This window comes from Neophocaena asiaeorientalis, unplaced genomic scaffold (assembly GCF_003031525.2).
Source record: "Neophocaena asiaeorientalis asiaeorientalis breed wild unplaced genomic scaffold, Neophocaena_asiaeorientalis_V1.1 scaffold177, whole genome shotgun sequence".
Taxonomy (NCBI): domain Eukaryota; kingdom Metazoa; phylum Chordata; class Mammalia; order Artiodactyla; family Phocoenidae; genus Neophocaena; species Neophocaena asiaeorientalis.
This window is the reverse complement of record NW_020172779.1, coordinates 5,919,033-5,934,901: the sequence shown is the minus strand read 5'-3', so window position 1 is coordinate 5,934,901 and position 15,869 is coordinate 5,919,033. Positions and strand designations below refer to the sequence as shown.

The 15,869-nt window shown below is 39.2% G+C and overlaps 1 non-coding gene across 1 annotated transcript; it reads left to right on the top strand.

The window, feature by feature from the left end:
- Positions 1-2,692: 2,692 nt before the first annotated feature.
- On the top strand, positions 2,693-2,795 carry LOC112397212 (U6 spliceosomal RNA). The gene has a single exon (XR_003002760.1). It is a non-coding gene; the product is annotated as a U6 spliceosomal RNA (small nuclear RNA).
- Positions 2,796-15,869: the final 13,074 nt, after the last annotated feature.

Below are 15,869 nucleotides of genomic sequence, written 5' to 3'. Positions count from 1 at the left end.
TCTGACTGCAGAATCTGTGTTCTTAGTCACAACAGGAAACTAGCCCTCAGTTAGCTGTGCACAGAAGGCAAGTGTTGGAAGCCAGAATCCGAACCCAGGCTTCTCATTTCTTCCCCTCTATGTACCTCTCATTCAGAATTACTTGATTTAATCTCTGTGATTCAAATTTGACCATTACACCCAAACTGTCATGCCGCGGAACGGCTGGACCCGTGAGCCATGGCCGCTGAGCCTGCGCGTCCGGAGCCTGTGCTCCGCAACGGGAGAGGCCACAACAGTGAGAGGCCCACGTACCGCAAAAATAAATAAGTAAGTAATAAATAAAGAAATGAAATAGATAAAATGTAAAACACTATATAGGTACACATAGTAAGGATAAGTATTTTCAAGTAAACCTTTGTTTCAGGCGCGGGCGTGCCGGCACGCGTCTATTTAAGTCCTCAGCACTCTCTGTATTGTGATGTAAAATGCATTTCTTGCAGTGCGCCTCAGTCTAAATATCTCAAAAAACACTGATTTAGGTGATACTCTTTAATCTTCTCCAAAAAGTGATTAGTTGCTCAATTATACTTTTTGATTTCCAATCTAGCCTGTTGAAATCAGGTATGTACATCATAAGATGAATTACCAGAATGGAATTTTCATGCCTTGTTCAGATATGTTGCTGTCATGGACAGACCAAGTCTTTACCTATATGTTATCAGCAAATCTGGAACAAGAGTACAATTTTTACTCTTTCGTGTTTATTATTCTTCCCAAAGACTTGTTGGATATTGTTTCTTTCATTGAGGAGACAAGTCATTTTAGCCTCCAACACATACTGCCTCATTTTGCTAATCATAAAATTTATGTCACACACTGAAAAAGAATAAACAAATTACAAGCCTTAAAGAGACAGGTTGGATTTTCAACCAGTAGGTGAGCTTATAGACCATATATTCAGCCATCCTCAGGCATTTTTCGAAGTTGGAAATGTCAGGCATTTATATGGTTTATTTGTAAAGCACTAACAATAATTGGAACATTATGGTCTTATTATTTGCCAAAGAAATTTATCTAAGCAATTCAAGTGGTTGAAGGTTAAGGGTGTAGAAAAATGTCATGTGACACCAAATAAAATTTTATTACTGTTTTTGCACTTATATAACTTAGAAACACCTACTTAAAATAAATAAATAAATAGCTTCCTCCCTTATGACAAAAGTTTAATCTTAGCTCACACTTTTAGAGACATGACATAGGGCAAAGGATGTTTTGATAGCTTTAGAATTTTCTGTACAAAATATGATTTGGAGCCAAAAATATCAATACTCAAAACTAATCAGTAATCAAAATATCAATCAGTTATCGTAGTATGGACTTTGAGGCAAAAAACAAACAAAAAACAGGAAACCTTCACTGTGTCTGATATTTTAGTTCCATGGTTGGCCTTCCTTGGTGTCCTTCAGTCAGTATCAGAGAAATTTCAGAAACTGAAGAACAGAGGTGATCAGAGCTCCTTCTCTACTCACCTTCCAAATCACCACCATCTCTAATGCTACCACTTCCACCATTACCAGACCTACAAAGTCTAGAGCCCTCTATGGGGAAAACAATGAGTTCCTAAGTCTTGTCATCAGCCCCCCAGCCTTCATGTAATAATCATTTGCTTCCCTATCTCTCTGCATCTCCACAATTCTATTCAGCAGCCACAGAACAACTGATTTCCAAGAGAAGACTTAACACTTCTATGGCCCTGATTTTCCTGATCATTTCTGGTTTCGAATACTTTGCCCTCCAATCCTCAGAAACAGGGTTGAAATTGTGCCACACCTCCACGGTTGCAGCCTCTGTGACAGGTATCACTTATCGCTCTTTCCTGCTGAGCCCAGACACAGCTTCAGAATCCTCCTCAACCCTGCAACTGCGGCAACCGCTAGCAGCTAAACAGAGTTGACATGAGATTGAATGTATTTGACCTTCGTGTTACACACCATCATAATGTCTAAAACCAACACTTTGACATTCAAACACTATATCTCAGACCGTCCCTGGCATTTCAGAGGGGAACAAAAACCAATGTCAGACAACACGTTTGATTTTAAGGTTTGGAGGAAAAGGGTTGCAGAGTTTTGCATAATAAGGAAACGAATAGCTTCCAGGGAACAAAAATGGTCATGATTAATATGAACAAATAATGGGAAATCTAGTTCATCCCCATGTCTAGCATTTTGCCCCATTGATCAACCCAAAATCAAACCTTTTGTCAAATAAAGAGCTGTTAGTTTTTAGATTTAAACAAAATTGACACTACAGCTATGACAATGTATTCCCATTCTGGAGGACATTTGCAGTAGAAGTCACATCTCAAAGGGGAATCAAAGGATTTCACTTTAAAAGGATTTGACTTTAAAGAATTTCAGCCAGGAGAAAACTGGAAATCTTTGGTTATGGCAAGATAATATATGTAATATATTAATTTATGTCTTATACTAGTCTAAACTAAGGTAATTATCCCACTCTGGACTCAAAAAGGAGCCAAGCTTCCACGTTTTTCCCCATGGAAAGTGGGCAAGATCCCCACAAAAGACACAGAGTATCATCTGAAGAAAATATCTGATCTACCCAGACATCAGCATTAAGCTGAGAGGAAATAGTATTTGAGTTTCTTTTAGAAGGGATAGGTTTAATTGAAAGAACATATGTTGGAGGCTCGCTTTGGCAGCACATATACTGAAATTGGAACAGTACAGAGAAGATTAGCATGGCCCCTGACCAAAGATGACATGCACGTTCACGAAGTGTTCCATATTTTTAGAATCTGAAAAATAATAGATATATATATACATATGTATAACTGAATCACTTTTCTGTACACCTTAAGCTAACACAACATTGTAAATGAACTAGACTTCAATAAAAGAAAAAAATTGGGTAAGTTGGGTGGGGGGGAGCAATTGGATCCCCTTCCCCCAATTAATGACATTACATGCAGGAAACTGACAGGCTTCTTTAGTGAAAAAAAAACATAACTAAGTTAAATAACAGCTATGCAACATAACACACTGTGTTTGTAGTCAATGCATTTAATCGGAGTTTTCGGAGTCTTCATACTAAAGTGGAATAAAAATTGTTTTGAGGATTAGAGATGGTATACACAAAGTCCTTAGCACATAGTAGGTGCCCATGCAGTGCAGTCAGGGCAGCTTCAGGGGCTGATATCTTCATGGTCATGACATCCTTTGTTTACTAATATAGCAGGTGACGTTATTTGTCCAAAGTAGAGAGAGGAAAAATATATTGGTGACATGTGGGACAGTTGAGGTTGTTTCCTCAGGAATTGGTGGGTATTGATCCTACTCTAGCACCTGCCATGAAGGACACTTACTGTCTTCAGCTGATACGAGCCCCTAGGGGATATGTTAGCATCCCATTGACACAAGGTTATTCTTCCCAAAGATAATGGGTTCGAAACGCAGAGCTAGAAAATCAAAGCCCAATGTTGATCTACCTGGCACCAATCAGTAGGTACAAATGGTGTTTAGGGAGTTTGCAGCTTTCCTATCACCCTTTAAATGACATCATATAACCAGTAGGTCTTAAGTCTACCCGTATTCCAGGGAACAGAAAATCACCCCAGGTCTTTACTTCATCCTGCACTACTACGTATCACCATTAGATGGCAGCAGTTGGCAAATAACTGCGTAGTCCAGGCTGGGACTGATTTTTTTTTTTTTTTCTTTTTAAGGCAGAGCCGGATCCACACTTGGGAAAGTAAAGCGTTGAAGGTGAATCACACGAAATAGTCTTTCAATAGGCTTCCATTTTCATTTTTCTCCATTGTTCCCCATCTGATAGCCCATTTGGAAAAACATGCCCCTGGGTATTCAGTATGTGAGGATTCCAAAGAACAATTGTCAAAGTGTTCTTCCATTGCTGTATCACAGGCCTTTGACTATTCAAGTGATACTGGAGGTATAAAGAAAGTACTGTAGCAAATACGGCCTTGCAGTAGATCATGCATCTGATTTAAGAGATTAGGTAAGTAATGATTTTAGGTAACTCAAGGATACATTTGGTGAAATGTGACCTAAGTAACATTTTGACATGTATAGACTTAACAAGACTTAAGTTTGCTCCCTTTGAGTGGAAACAAGGACCATGTTACAAGAGGAGAAGGGAGACATTTTCAAAAGTAAAGCTGGAACGAAATAAAATAAGGCCCGCTTGAAGAAGAAAAACAGCCAGTGTAAAAAGAGAAAAAGTGATTTATCCAAAAGATCAAAATTGGTAACTGCTGTTTCAACTGATTTGGGCTGAGTTCTCTTAGCCAGCGTTCTGCTCTAGTTGACCAATCACAATCGTCCCTCTGAGAGAGAAAGGAGTGTGCAAATAAAGCCTATGTAGAAGCAAGGACACAACCCCTGGCTCCTATTCTCTCTGAATGAAGAGATCCACAAGTTGTCTCTGGCCTTGGGAAAGCTCTCCAGGCATTGGATGTGCTAAACACTTGAATTCCATCAACTCACCTGATACTCCCGAGGACAGCATGTTAGCAGCAGGGGTTATGGGTTGGGTCCCTGGTCCTCGATCCCACACGCCTCCCGGCCAAAAAACTGAAACATAAAACAGAAGCAATATTGTAACAAATTCAATAAAGACTTTAAAAAACAAGGAAAAAGAAATGCAGGGTCTAAGACCAAGACTCTTTCCTCCTCCAGGGCAAGACGTGGCAAAGTGAGAAGAGATAACACCAGTCGCTGAGGGCTCTGAATTCAGCGCAGGCACCTGCCCCTGTTCTCTATTCGGTTCCGCTGACGGAAAGAATCGGAAGAGTGGGAGGTGGAGAAAGGTGGGTTCTACCCGCCGCCAAACTGAGACCACAGCCTGCAACTGTTCCCTACCACCACCCACGATGATTGGGCAGCTCACGTCTGTGTTTACAGTATGGACAGCCATTTCTGTGCTACAACCTTGTCTGTTGTAGTAATAAAACTGCTTGCTATTTGTTTTGTTTTGAGCATCACATGGCCACTTCCATCGTAAAGTTTCTCACAGGTCTTTGCTTAATGGTTTTGGCAGACATTGATGACTGGAATGGAGTCATCAGAATGGAGGGTTTTTTTTTTTTATTTCCAGCTTTATAGAGATTTAATTGACATATAACATTCTGTAAGTTTAAGGTGGATGCCTGTTGAGTTGATACATTTGTATGTTGCAGAATGATTTCCACCAAGAATGGAGATTTTTTAATCCTATCATTCCTCCTGCATTTATTAGCTAGAATTATCCAATAAAGAATGTTCTCTCAACAATTGTTGAATTACCTGAAACAAAAGAGGCGGAGTAGATGCTTCTTTCTTACCGTCTATTTTCAGAATAGTGAGCTGGTGCCCACGCAACCTCCAAACTAACTTGTTGATTTTACACACTTGATGTGTTTCACAGTGTTTTAATCATTATTTGTTTTTACATTCTTCCCAAATTTGGCCAGTGGGAAATCCTTCAAGTTGGCTCATATAATCTTGCTCTGGGGCATAATAACATGCTCCCAATTCATCTCAAAACACTTTCTTCCCCAGAAGTAAAATTATGCATTTTTCCAAGGATCCCTGTTCCCTTTAAGATGGAAGTGGTACTTAGGTTTTACATTCTGGGTACCCAGAGTAATCATTTAAACTGAGATGGTCATGCTTCTAGGCCTTATGAGTGGACAGGGCTAGGAAATTTGTAGTTTTTAGAAAGAGAAAAATAAATCATAAATACTGATATTTCTAATTCAAATCAAAGATTACAGAATTTTTACTTCAATTCTTTTATTTTAAGTTTGTCTTTTTTTACTCTGAAAACCTTATCTCCTAAGGGTATTAACTTAATTTCTTAGCTGCTTTATCTTGCACTCTATATAATGGTATTTAAAATAATAATGTGAATATTACCACGAAAAACTAGCTGAAAGAATTCAATCTAAAAGATCTCTTTTAAAATTTATTTTATTGAAGTATAGTTGCTTTACAATGTTGTGTTAATTTCTACTGTACAGCAAAGTGATCAGTTATATATACATATACATTCTTCCATATTCTTTTCCATTATGGGTTATCACAAGATAATGCATATAGTTCCCTGTGCTATACAGTAGGACCTTGTTGTTTATCCATTCTCTATATAATAGTTTTCATCTACTAACCCCAAACTCCCAATCCATCCCTCCTTCACCTCACCTCCCCCTTGGCAATCACAAGTCTGTTCTCTATGTCTGTGAGTCTGTATCTGTTTTGTAGAAAAGTTCATTTATGTAAGAGATCTTTATACTTTTTTTTTGTCCTTAGGATATATCTCCCTAGGAATGTAAAATCGAAATATGTCTTTTAAAATCAGTTGAAATAATTCTTGAGATGGTTATGCCACAGAATTGATAAAAAGTTAAGTTCACTTTTTTCCAGTTTATTTTAAAGTTTTAGGGCTTGCTCTGCTTTGGTTGCTTTCCTCTTTGATTTAGCTTTGTTTTTAACTATGTAAAATATTTACATGATTCCAAAGTCAAAAAAAACAAAATAAATTTCATAGAGAAGTCTATGTCCCCTCCATATCCTCTAATTCCTTGTTCCCTCCATCCCATTTTTAAATTAATTTTTGGTTTATCCAGCTACTGAAATTATAAATAAGTATGTATTTACTATGTCTCCTCCTTTCTTATCTAAACTATAGCATTGTGCAAACATGCATGTGATGCATTTTGTTTTTGTTACTTAACAATATGTCTCGGCCGTCACTCTACATTACGACGCAGAGGTCTTCCTGATTCCTTTTCACAGCTACATAATATGGCATTGTGTGGATGCTCCAAAGTTTATTTAACTAGCCTCCCTTCGATAGACATTTGGGTTGTTTCTAGCCTTTTGCTAATTGGTTCTCTACATTTGTCTTATTTTGCCCTCCCAAGAGTCCAGTTGGTTTGGCTTAGTCTTATTTTATAGAAAAAGAAACTACTGCATAAGTAGTTAAGGACTTGACCAAAAGTCACAGAGTTAAGTGGGGAGGAGGGAACCAAGGATTCTCCCACTTCCATAATTTCTGTTCTTTGCACAAATCTATATAATTCATACTTCGGTGTAAATAGCTGGTAACACCTTTGTTTTAGAGTGAGAAGGAAGGGGAGGAAGTGAGAAGCACATGCTTTACGGTAGATTGTGGAGGAAAATTTAGCCTTAAGTTCAAGGCTGGAATTTCAGGTCTCAGCCAGACTGTGGGAGGAGTATCTGAGGGAACAGCTGGCCTCTCTGGCATTGTCCCCAGTCAAAGGAATGCCACACATCCACAAGCAGGTGGGTCTATTTTTGGCAGAAGGACCTTCTCAGTGCCTGCTAAAATCACATCTTGTCCCCTTCTATCGCAGGGCACTCAAGACTCCCTTTAAAGGATATAAAACAGTCCCTTCTCGACTCTTCCCTCATCTGTGACTACCCACTTTGTCTTCTTTTGTACTCTGCAGACCAGGGGGAAAATGTTACATATACTAAACCACACAGAGCAAGCCCAGTTCTGATAAGTAAACATCATTTTACAGTCTTCTTATGGGAGAACTTAAGCTGATGTTTACAGGAAGACTTAAAGACTTGGAACAGAATCTTTCATTAATTTTCCCTTTTTCAGAAACGAAATTGAGCTATTTGTAATGAGGTGGATAGACCTAGAGTCTGTCATACAGAGTGAAGTAAGTCAGAAAGAGAAAAACAAATACTGTATGTTAACACATATATATGGAATTTAAGAAAAATAAATGTCATGAAGAACCTAGGGGTAAGACAGGAATAAAGACACACACCTACTAGAGAATGGACTTGAGGATACGGGGAGGGAGAAGGGTAAGCTGTGACAAAGCGAGAGAGAGGCATGGACATATATACACTACCAAACGTAAGGTAGATAGCTAGTGGGAAGCAGCCGCATAGCACAGGGAGATCAGCTCGGTGCTTTGTGACCACCTAGAGGGGTGGAATAGGGAGTGTGGGAGGGAGGCAGACGCAAGAGGGAAGAGGTATGGGAACATATGTATATGTATAACTGATTCACTTTGTTATAAAGCAGAAACTAACACACCATTGTAAAGCAATTATACCCCAATAAAGATGTAAAAAAAATAATTTCCCTTTTTCCATCACTCTATTTTTTTAAGGGACAATGTCAATTCTGAAGGAACATAAGCCCATATCATTATGTTATTTTAAAATGAGCATCTCAAGGTAGTGCCTCATCTAAGAATATATTTAGCCCAATCTCCTCCCACCTTCTCCTCTCCAAAATAATCATATTTAGAATAAAGCACGGAGACCACTGTAAGACAGGAGGGTCAGCAGCTTTTCAACTTCAAGACACAAACCATATTCACTGCACAGTCCTTCCCAAGGCGAAACAGCGGCCACTACATCTTATAGAGATTTTCCAAAAGGGTTTAAACAAAGGAGCTTTCATCTCTGCCTGAGTAGTCGGAATACGCCATTCCCTCAGTAGTCTTGTTAATAAAGGTCATATTGTGCCATTGCTACGCTTCTGAAACCAAACAGCACAAGTAAATTAGGCACATAATCATATACTGCAGACGAAGGCAGCAGGGGGGATCTGATCTGACCACGTGAGGATCTGATCTCATCATGGATCTGACCAGCTTTCCAAGCTAGTCTGGCTCAGGACTCTCCCCAGCTCAGCTGGGTGGACCCACTCAAGTAAAGCCAGTACCCCATAACTCTGACCTTTGTCTTGTCAAGACCCCATAATTCTGACCTCTGTCTTGTCAACTTTGACATGTGAGTCAATGCCTGAAAGTTCACTCACTCAGCATACATGAAGTTACTTTCTGCCATGTGTCAGAGATGAGGAAGAAAGTTGTGAGCAACGCACACACACTCCCTGTTATCTGAGAGAAATGGGGAGAAATAGGGATATAGAAAGACAAATCTATACAAGCTAAGTGTTACAGCAGGACCTTGGGTACATTTTTAAGCTCTTTGTGCCTGTTTGTAAAGGAGGATGACAAAAGTAGCTAAATCACAAGGTTGTTATGAAGAGTAAAACACCTAGTATCAGGCACAGGGTAGGTGCTCCACAAATGTTAGATAGAGTTAGTTATTAAGTGAATTTGAAGTTAATGTAAAGCTAGGTCTTCTCCCTATCCTTTCTGAAGCATATCTTTCTCCTCCAGGGTTTCATTTAATGACCCCAACAAGCCTGTAACATAGATGCTACCCACACTTGGAGAAGTTGAGGCCACAGAGATGAATGGGCTTCTCCAAGTCTTACACCTCACATAAAGTAGTAGTGGAACCCAGATCAACTCATATCAATTCAGCCCCCAAAATTCCTTATGCTTTTAATCCATACCTGATGCTACATGCCCTGTGAGAATCAAAACTATGAATAAATACCCCGAAGAGAGAGAGATTAATTCTATCAGGAGGCATCTAGAGAGGCTTCTTGAAGAAAGAAAGTGAGCATACACTGCCCTGCTAATCCTCCCATGGCTCCTTACTGCTTTGCAATAAAGTACAAACCCTTCACCAAAGCCGGAAATCCTCTTTTTCTTTCAGCCCTTGTATCTGAGTCCCCAACAAGTCCTATAAGTTATAGCCACGAATTTTATCCCAATACATCATTTTTATCTATCTATCTGCTGCTACCACCCTAACCCAAAGTACCACCATCTCGTGTTCAGTTTGGTTTCCCTACTGATCTCCCTGCACCCCTTCCTGCCAACCTAAAATCCATTCTCTGCACAAGAGCAAGGGTAAGCTTAAAATGCAAATCCGACTGTGGCACTCCCCCACTTTAAAGTCCTCCAGTAAATATCATTTGTATTTAGAATTAAATCTAACTTCCTTTCCGTGACTCTACGTATACATGGTCTGGTGTCTGCTTATTTCTCCCACTTCATCTAGTCAATGTCTTCTCTCCACTCATCATCCTGCAGCTGTAAATGCCTCCTTTATTTTATCCAACAGAAAACATTTTTGATCTCATCTCATGGCTTTGCACTTGCTCTTTTCTCTGCCCGGGATGCCATGGTCTTTTCTTCCAGACTTGTTCCGTCTTATTGTTCAGATCTCAAATATCACCTCCTTAAAGAGATCTTCCTGAGACACTTCATTTAAAATAGGACCCCGTTCCTTCTGCCCCTCCCACCCGCCCCGTTTTTTTCTATTACTGCACACTGTTTAATTCCTTTAAGGTGCTAATACACTCTATAATTTTTAAAGACATATTTATTTGTTGACTGGATCCCCATTGAAATGTGAAACTCCAAGAGGTTGGGGATTTTGCCTCTATTGCTCCATATGATATCCTGGGCTTATCGTAGACATTCACGACATAGTTATTAAAGGGATGCAAGGAAGGGAGGAAAGCAAGTTTCAACAGCATTTTTTCAGAAGCATAAGACTTGAGCAGGTAAATGTACAAGGAAAGTAGGGAGGCAATTCATAGCAGAAGGAACAGCTTGAACACAAATCTTGAGTCATGAGTTCAAGATTTGTTTAAAGAAGGACACGTGTACTAATGTGCCCAGAAAGTAGCTGTATAAGGAAACTAGCATCTTCAATCAGTTTACAAATGCTTGTCAAATGCCTGTGATGTCACAGATACTGCGCTGGACGTTCCCGTTACATACTACTGCATAGCAGATTATCCTAAAACTTAGTGGCTTAAAACAATCACAATCATTTATCTTCCTCACAAAGCTGCAATTTGAGCAGAGCTCAGCAGGGGCAGCTCATCTCTGATCCACGTGGCATTGGCTTGGTAGACTCAACTAGGGACTGGAAGATTGACTTCCAGGACGGTTCACTCCCATGGCTAGTTAGCACCGGCTGTCGCCTGGGAGCTCGGCTCCCACTGTGAGCTGGGGCTCATGCTTCCTCTCCCTGTGGGCATTTCTACAGATTGCTTGAGTTTCCCCACAGCACAGTGGTTGGATTCCAACAGCAAGGGTCTAAAGGAGAGACGCAAACGTGCGTGGCATTTTTATGACCTGCCTTTGGAAATAACATATCATCCCCTTCAGCTCTACTGTTTGAGGCAGTCACAAAGATCCATCCAGTTTCAAAGGGAGGAGACAGGGAATCCACCTCTGGATGGGGAAGTGACAAGCTTCTAGAAGAGTACTTGAAATAGGAGATACTGTTGCAGCCATCTTTGTGAAACAGCAATACAGTCTACCACTCAGGGATACAGCAGTGAGCTTGGAATTACAGTACCTGCCCTCAGGAAGCTCGGACTAGAATGAGGAAGACAAACCCATATGGTTTTGTAAAGTGTAAGTTCAGTGATGGAGGAAAAATAAAGTGTTAAGCTGAGACCAAATGACCTGTTGCTACGCTCAAAATTTAACAGCTTAAAATAATAATCAGTTGCTTTCTCACAGTTCCAGTGGGTTAGGAATTCAGGAGTGACCTAGGTGGTTCTGGTTCAGAATCTCTCGTGAGGCTGCAGTCACCACATCAGACTGGACTGCAGTCGTTTAAACTCTTCCGCTTCCAAGATAGTTGCTGGCAGGAGGCCTCAGTTTTTTGCTACATGGACCCCGCCACAGTGCTCCTTGAGTGTTCTCACAAAATGATAGCGGGCTTCCCCTAGAGTGGGTCATCCAAGAGAGAGGGCAAGGAAGAAACCGCAACTCCTTTTATGACCTAGTCATGGAAGCCACACACCATCACTTCTGTTATATTCTATTCATTGAGCCCTTACTCAAAGCCAGAGAATTAAGCTCCACCTCGTAAAGGGAGAAGAATTTGTGAACATGTTGAAAGCCATCACAGACCTTATCTATTATGCAATGGAAAGAAATTTAGGAAGAAGTAATAATTGGGTCAGACATACTTTAGATAGATCACCCTGCTGGTGATACGCTGGATAGATTTGAGAAAGGTAAGACTGAAGGTCTGCAGACAAATTAGAAGAATCCTGAAATATCCCAAAGAGAGATCAAACAAGTCTAAGTGACTTGTAGCAACAGAGGATGAGATGGGTTTAAAAAATGCTAAGGAGGCAAAATTGTGTTATGAAAGAAATAAAAGCATTCAAAAATTAAATGTCATATTTTAGACTTGAGTGTCTGATTGGAGTAATGGTTACCAATCAAGATGGAAAATCCATGAGACAAAGCAGATTGAGGAGAAAGAGAAAATTCAGCATTAGATATTTTGAGTTTGAGCTTCCAGTTTTAGTGAATGAACAGTGGTAGGTTTTCTTGTTTTTGTTTTTGTTTTTTTCTTGCCACTGCAGCATTTATTTTTGTCTTATTTTGTTAACAGCCTCATTTTTACAAGGTGATCCTATCCTCACCCACTCTGCTTGGACAGGGCCGTACCCAGTGATGTGCTGGTAAATGATCTCTCCAAAATAAGTAAACAAATAAAGCCCTAGTTTGTAGCGTGGATACTCCCACCTTTTCAAATTTAATGCTCGCAACAGTTTAACAACCAACTCAGAAAATTACTGGAATGTTATAATCAACTGGTCCTGGTACGATGGGACTATATCTCTGGTTTAGCAATGAATCACATGACCCAGATCTAAGCCAGTCAGCACACTGAGTTTCTTCTTAACATGGTGACTGGTTCAGAGATGGACATTTTAGCCAATCAGAGCCAATGAGATGCAAAGAGATTCTTGTTATGCATCTGGGAAAATACTTTTATTTTTCCTTGATACTTGTAATTAAGAGATAATGCAACAGCACTATTACACCATGTGAAGTTTCAGAATGGAGCCAGCCCGCCCTGTGCAAAACAGGACTGAGAGGTGGAAAGAAAGTAAATCTAGATGACATTATTTAAGCCATAAATCTAGCTGTAGCTAAAACTAGGTCTATTCATAGACTTTCCAATTAAGTGAGCAAATGAGTTCTATTTTCCTTTTTCTTCTTTCTTTCTTTTTTTCTTGTGTAAGTAAATTTTGTTTTTCCTTTCCTTTACATTCAGAGTTTCTCAGCTGATATTATGTGTGACATCCAGGTCCTTGGTTATATAAATCTGAAGCTCAGTAGACAAGTTCAGGATTGACAGAATTTAGTGAAAATTTAATCCATGAGAAGAAACAAATTCACCAAGGGAGAGAACCATCTTGCTAATCATAAGTTTCTTAAAATTCTATAGAATGAGAGATATGGGAGCAATGTTAGAGATCATCCAGTCAAACTCCTTCACTTAACAATTATGAAAACTGTGTCTCTAAAAGGTTCAATACTTTGTTCAAGATGACTTGGCTCTTTAGTCTTTAGAGCCAAGACAAAAACCGTGATTTCCTGACTCCTATGTATCCCTTTTCCCAATCATGGCAAATTCTGAGTTATAGGATCGAATTTAGCTGAGCAACTACATATTGTATTTATATTATGAACAAGTAAATGTATCATATACTACTTTTCAGTTTAATGGATAGCACTTTACTATTTCAGAGCACCTTGTATAATTTAACCTCCTTGCCAACACTGTAAAGTAGGTGGGACAAGTATTTTAGAGATAAGAAAATCTAGGCTTGGACTATTTGAATGACTTTTCAAAGGTCAAATAGCCAGTGAATAGTAACACCAGTAGTAGAATCCAGGACACTTGATTCCTTCCTCCAATACTCTTTCTTCTGCCTCTCTTTCAACTTAATGATGTTTCACTGCAAGTGCTTAAGGTGTAATTTAGATAGCACAACTTCCCCGGATTTGAGATGGCTTCTCATAATTGTCAGAAAAATATATTCTAAGATGTTCGCTCCCTGCACTATTTCTGTAATGCTTTACAACAGTCCTACAGTGTAGGTACTCTTAACCCTGTGTTATGATGAGGAAATTGAAGCTTACTGAGGCAACATAACTTGTCCTAGGAGACAAGCTAGCAAGTGAGGAGTTAGGATTCAAACCCAGATTTGTCTAACTTCAAAGACCTTGGATTTTTAGCTATTTCTCCTCAACACTGAAGAAATGTCTTTTTTTATTATTGAGTTATAATTGACATATGATATTAGCTCCAGGTGTACAACATAGTGATTTCATATTTTTACACATTGCAAAATGATCCCCATGGTAAATCTAGTTACCATCTGTCACCATATAGGGATATTATGATATTATTGAGTATATGCTCTATGCTGTACAATACATCTCGTTACTTATTTATTTTATAGCTGGAAGAAATGTCTTAAAGGATGCCTGGAGAAACAAAGCATTTTAAGGCATAAAAATGCCAGAATGGCTTAAATGCTTTATCAAAGTTAAACTTTATAAAGCCATTCTGAGGGCCCATCTCTCCTTAGTATTGCATAAGGAAAAAAAAAAAAAAAAAGACAGCCCTACCCAGCAGCCACGATAATTGGAATGTAATTGACATCTCTACTGTATTCTCCTAAAAAAAGGCCAGGAGTAAATTACATTTTCAATGCACAGCCAGACTTATCATTCTTTCTATGTATTTCATATATGGCAGCTACTCACAAAATCTTTTCCAACCCATCCCAAGCTTTCAAGATCTCTCCCAACAGGTTCTCTGCCTCCATCTTTTCTGGATTCCTTTATCCTTTCTGGATATTTTCCCTCCTACCAATAACTCTGCCTTTTCCAATGAAAATCCCTCTTGTCTCTTCCAGGCTTTTCCAGATTTCCCTTTGGCACCATGTCCAGTTAACACAGCTAAAGAGCTAGCGTCTTCTGGGGAGAGCGGGAGTTATGTTAAGATTTCAAATCATTTTTTCTCTACATAATATAGATGTACTCAGTTTTCAAGGAGAAAAGATTTTGGTAGCACATATGAAATCTATACTAAGGATGAAGGATAAACTATAAGTACTGCAACATGGGAAGGGTAATGAGAGGGGTAAAGGGAATATTCAAGTCACATCTTATTCATTCCCTCAACTTCCCAGTGGGCTGCCAATGTAGTATACAAATATTTGTTTCAGTTCAATTGTGTGAAACTCCAGACATATTTTATTTGAGAAACAGCATTATGGCTACATATTTTATCCATCATAAATTGTGTTTGCCCTTAAAATTATAATTACTAATTAATAATGATATTTATTTCCCTATCAATCGATTTACCATTAGTTCTTCTGTGTCCCAATTTCTAACCAGGTAACTACACAGTCATCCCAGCAATACCCCCAAAGCAACCTCTACCTCCTGGAGAGTGATTATAAAATCCACTACTTTTCACATCTTTCCTTAAACACCTTAACTGATGGAAATTCAGGAAAAGATAGAATGGGTCTCCAGTCAAGACAAGCTATTTGCAATAGGTGTTTTTTTAAAAAAATCATTTATGGGTTGAAAGTAGTTCATCTGGAAGTATTCTCTTTGGCTAGGCAAAAAAAGTTGATTAGCTCTGGGACTTAAAAGACAGACAGACCCTCACAGGAACATTAGACAATAACCCAATTCATCCTGAATCCACAGTTCATAAGATGACAAGGATCTTCATTTTTCTGGCCTCAAGAAAGGCATCAACCAAACTGAAAAGGAGACAGTTTGTTCTTTTTCTAGAGCCCGGTAGGGTAGGGAGTAGAGGAGGTGAGAAAGCTATCATTTGCTGAGCCCTGCTGTGTGTGAGACACAATTGCATAAGTTAATAACTTACCCTAGGGCACAAAATAAGAAAAGAAAGCAAATACAGAGGCCAAGGGTTGAGGAGTATTTGTATGTTCATTATCTGGTCTCTCCACCTCCACTGTTCAAGAAGTTGTAACGTCTAGGGGAGCAAGCAGCTTGTCAGTCTGTTGCTGAATCCCCAGAGCCTCACATAGCACTTGGCACATTAAAAGGAGCTCAATGAACATATGCTAAGTAAATGAGCAAATGAATGAGTTCTTTCTTACTTCCTAGCCCAGGGTTATCCTACTCCACCTTACTT